Raw genomic sequence first — 5,499 nt, 5'->3', positions numbered from 1 at the left:
TGTGTGTGTGTGTGTGTGTGTGTGTGTGTGTGTGTGTGTGTGTGTGTACATGATTGTATGGGGTAGCATGAGGTGAGGTAGGGGAACCTGAGCTTATCTTCATGCTCTGTTAGCTAAACAGAACACACACATCAGGAGACTTATGCTGGCAAGCCAACACCTCTCTGCTTCTACTGTAAACTACTTTATGTGTTGTTAAGGTATTTTGTTAATGTGACTGATGAACATAATTGGTGTGTTTGTTTTATAGTTGAATTTTTTAAACCTAGCACAGCTACCCAGCTCCTGTGGCTAGCTTTAAGTCTCCATCCAGAAACACAGTGACAAAGACAGACTGATTGATGCTGGAGAGGGGAAGGGGAGTCAGGTGGGGATGTGGGTCTCACAGTAGCATGGCTTTGGAAGGCTCTAAGGCTGAAGTCCCTCTCTGAGGGTGATTCCTTTGACTGAGAAAGGCTCAGCCTTTCCAGTCAGCTCCCCGGGTAGTACCATACATGTACTTTAAAGGGACAACCTCAGGTCTGTGTCTGCAAAGTTCCCAGGGTACGACATAGGATCAAAGTGACTCCTTCGATGCCAGTCACAGGCCTCGCTCCATCTGTGAGTCCCAGTGAAACATGAAAATGTGGACTTGCCTATCCAGAAATTATTACTAACAATAATCAATGTAGAGAAAGAAGAGCATACACCGAGTTAAGAGCCCATCAGAACACCACTGTGAGTGGAGTCAGGCTACACATCCAAGAAGTCTGACCTGGGAAGATAACATTGGCTAATAGAGTCAACATTTGCTGAGCAGTTACTATGTGCTTAACATGCCCAAAGTGATGCTTGTTTTTCCCCTCTGTCATTTTCTCTACAGCCTCATGCAATGAATATGTGTATGATTCTATGTGAAAGGAAAACGAGGCACTGAAATGTTAGCTCACTTGTTCAAGAGGTAGCTGGAGAGTGGCAGATTCACACTTAACCCAGGAGGAGCTGTCTGATCATTTATTATTGTTGGTACTTGCATTGCATTAGTCTCTCACTCAAACTTAAACTCTTCCTCTGTCTGGACAAAATTGAGCATCTGGAACACCCCAGAGACAGATAGAGTGACCAGATCCAGGAGTCATATCCCCAAAGCCTCAGAGACTGAGGTTCCCACATTAAATCAGGTTCACATGTGCCTGCCTGTGGTGGGAGGTCTGTGAAGATCAAGTGAAGAGAGTTCAACTGAGGACACTCCTGCCTGCCATCAATTCCTGCCTTCCATCATCCAATCACGGAGGCCACGGAGGCTACAGGGACTGAAAGCACAGGGCTTTATTCTCCGATTTGAACTCTACAACACAGCAAATCAGTCTAGTGGTTTGCTCATATTACAATGCTCGGCCTGATTCAGCATTTTTGACCCTAGGTGGGTAAATGATCCTTTTCCCTGTCACACAGTATCCAGAGAACCAGGTGCCCCAAGAGACCTGGGGCTGAGCCAGGCACCCCAGGAGGCTTGTGGCTGCAGTGATTTCTCTTGAGACCGGACAGGTGCCAGCTCTCATCCAGGAATATGTTTCCTGGTTGTCTTTGGCTCTTGTCACCGAGAAGTGATCAGTGCCCCTGTGGTCCAGTCTTTCTCGATTACTCTCAGAGATTCCAGGTTTTAAATGACAAGAGAAAGACTGATGCGACAATCTGATTCATAAAGATGTTAAAAACAAAGAGTGCCCTGCGCTTAATGCCTGGATTCTCTTGGGTAATGATTTAATTTTTTCCTTGGGAAATGAAAGTGACAGTGATGATGATGGTGGTGGTAGTTACTCAGTAACAGCCAGCTACTGTGTGTTAAATCCTTCCCGTGTGTGCTGGGTACAACACAAACTAAATGTTCTGATCAAGCTATCTCTGACACACATGCCTACTTGACAAAGATGTATTCCTATTGCCCAAATCATTTATGATAGGTTTTCAAGTTGCAGCAAATTAGAGCACAGGCAATTTACATGTTCTGATCCCCTTAATAAAACATTCATGGCTGGATACTATAAGCCCAGTGCTAATGGGCTGTCAATTCATTGGGCTCCTGCTCATATTCTCTCTGGATGTTTCTTTTGGGACTGTATGAAGGATGTTGAAAGGAGAGTGGGAAACAGAAATGTCACTGAGGATTGAGACCTGCCTGCCACTCCTCTTGCATCTCTTGGCACCATGCCCCAATCAAACTCCAGATCCATGGTCCTCCTTTGGCCCTTTGTTTAAATTTCCTATGCTCAGTCCCTTCCAAGATTTTCATATATTCTAGTCCCTGCCGGGACTGCTTTTTCTATTCCCTTTGCCTGATTAATGTCCCCTTGTCTTCCCACCTCCTCTTGGTGTCACATTTTCAGGTAAGTCTCCAAAATGGCCTGGTTTCTCACCTACCAGTGTAGCTTCCTTCCTAAGGTTGGTCAATGCTGCAGTTGGACATTTGTCTCGGCCTATGTTAGCTAATGCATTCGACTCTAAACACCAAGATGACACAGAGGGCTTAGTCTGAGTTATTTGATTGCTTTTGTATCTCTGTCACCTAACACATAGCATGGATTAAAAAACTGTTTGTTGAAGAATTGAATAAACAGGAAGAGGTGTGTCAGTTCTGTGGATGTGGGTGACAGAGTCCATCTGAGCTGGTTCCTAATCCATTGCTGGGGTAAAGGGACAGGGTGCCATGGCAACAGCTACAGCGAAGACCCTGGGTATGTGGATGGACATATCAACTTCACAGATAATCATTGTGCCTGTGATGACAAAGTGGTCATAGACAGTGTATAAACAAGCCTGCTGTGTTTGATAAAACTGTATTTACAGACCCAGTGACGTGGCTTTCACATCATTTTCTTGTGTTGCAGACTATTTTTCTTCTTCAGATTTTTTCTACAACTCCTTAAAATGTAAAAATGACTCGTAGTCTGCCAGGTGTACAAATACAACTGTTATCTGTTGGATTCAGCCCATAAGTTGATGCTCCTGCTATCTCGGACATTTTCCAAGGGGCCACAATCATCACCTGGTTGTCATTTTTTTCTGCATGACCTGTAGAGCACTGCTCAATTTTGAGGGTTCAAGAATGCAGATTGAGTTAACTGAGCGCAGCTGTGACCTTCCGTGGTAAAGGGCACAAGTCGTGTATAGAGCATTCTTGGGGTCTTAGACACGCTCCTCCACTTGTAGGGACTCAAGGCTGTCTGCATGGAGGGGGGAGGAAGATCTTGGTGGACCCCAAAAGGATACCATCAAGACAGGGAAACAGATTCTAGACTCCTGAGCTATGGGTATTCTCAGGTGCTGTTGGTCTTCTCATTTGTTTGGAAAGTCTCATATTCACCCAGAGAAGTGAGTTACATTTCACTCACCCTTTCCCCCAGAACACCCAATGCTTGTGAAACTCAGCCTTTCCTTATCACAATTCACCAAATAAGGCTTGACATCTACGAAGGGTTGGTGGAGATAAGACTTGGGGTGGAGTTGAAGGATGTGAGGGAAGGGTTACCACATGCAGTGTGGGGGCAAAGATCAAGGATCACATCTGTTTTTAAAAAGGAAAGAGCTCAACTGACCTGTTCTGAGTTTTCTAAACCCTAATTCTTGTAAAAGACTTCACTGTGTGTTCAACCTGGCCACTCTGGTTTACTCTGTAGTTCAACCACTTTTTCCCACAAGTGCAATTAACCATGGCCACCTACACACATTTCCCCATGTGACACTTGAAAGTCTGTGGCCTTTCTTACATGTCAATGGCCACTTTTGCTCAGCATGGCATCCTTCGTCACTGGGATCAAATTCGACTTCCATAGAAATCACCAGACAACTCCCTGTCCAAACATGCACTCTAGTTTACATTTCATTATATTTGCTTGCTTTCTTGCTCTTGCAACCCGTGCAGGAGATTCTGGTCTTACAGGTCACCTGACCAGGGACTCAGAAGCATGAAAAGTTTGCAAGACATATATTGATGGTTGTCACCAAATTCAAACATGGAATTTTCCCCTAAAAATGAACAAAACGGTAAATTTTAGGTCTTACTATAATGGAAAATTAATGATCTTTGTCTTAGGTACTTTTCTCATTACTGTGACTAGGTATCTGACAAGAAGAAGTTTAAGGAAGAAAGGCTTTATTGTGGCTTATAGTCCAGGGGGTACAGTTCAATGTGATGGGGAAAGCATGGTGTCAGAAGCCAGAAGTTGGCTGGTGACATTAATTTCCGGCCAAGAAGCTGAACATGAACAGGAAGCTGGTCAGGCTAGAAAGTCTTGAAGTCTCCCCCAGCACTCATGATCTACTTCTAGCAAGACTCTACATGCTAAAGGTTCTATAATCTTCCATCACAGTGTCACTACCCAGGGAATAAACACTCAAACTCATGAGTCAATGAGGAGAGGGTGTATTTCACATTTAAACCATAGAGGCTCCCACTGATCACAGAACATTATAAGAACAATAGGAATCACAGATACAGAGATAACTCAGCAGTTAAGAACACTCACAGCTCTTGCAGAGAACCCAGGTTTGGTTCCCAGTACCCACATGGCACCTTATAACTGTATCTCCAGTTCTAGGAGATATCATGTCCTCTTCTGTCCTCTGCAACCATACTCATTTGCTGCTCAGAATAATGTATCATATAGCTAATCATGGCCATGTCTGTTATGTCTCCAAGGGACTGATATCCAGTTCTCTACAGTATGTGTCCAGAAGCACAAATGTTGGCATGGATTTATGAATCTCTTAAGTCAGCTTCATTCAGTTAAGTTGCCATCTCTGTGATTTTATCACTTTCCTCTCCACCACATATTGGTTAAGAAGAGCATCAACCTTAGGCTGAGGATATAGTTTAGTTGGTAGACTACTTGTCTGGCATGCACAGAGCCCTGGGTTCCATCCCTAGCAACACACTTAACCATGTGTGGTGGCACATGCTTGTTATTCCACTACTCTGAAAGAAAAGACAGAAGGACGAGGAGGTCAGGACATGCTGGGATACATGAGATCCTCTCTGTCCCACATCCTGGGCATCATGGAAACACCAGTCTTAGATTGGAATTAATCTGGTGGATATAAACGTGTGCCTCACTGGGCTTGTAATCCACATTGGCCTGTGTACAGGCAGGTTGTGCTCTTTTTGGCATGTTGACTATTGGTTTGTATTTTTCTCTTCTACTGAGCACAATCTGCTTTCCCCCATTTTTCTACCAAATTGTTTGTTTTGTTCCTCTTGGTTTGCAATTCATATATTATCAAAACATATTTGTCAATTTTATGTAGAGCAAATGCTTTCCCCAAGCTTTGGCTTATCTTCAGTCTCTACCATTGCTTTTGTTAAATTAATGCTCTTAAGTTTAATTCTGACTATATTTTATCTTTCATTATATGTTCTTTGTATGTCTTATTCAGGAAGTCCCTTCTTAGCTTAAAGCCACTAGGTGCTCTTCTGAGTCATTTCCTAAAATTTCAATAGCTTTCACTTTAACCCTGTGTCTC

Source organism: Psammomys obesus, unplaced genomic scaffold, assembly GCF_907164565.1.
Source record: "Psammomys obesus unplaced genomic scaffold, mPsaObe1.curated_primary_1811, whole genome shotgun sequence".
In the NCBI taxonomy this organism is placed as follows: Eukaryota; Metazoa; Chordata; class Mammalia; order Rodentia; family Muridae; genus Psammomys; species Psammomys obesus.
The sequence above is the reverse complement of the archived record's forward strand: the minus strand, read 5'-3'. Positions refer to the sequence as shown.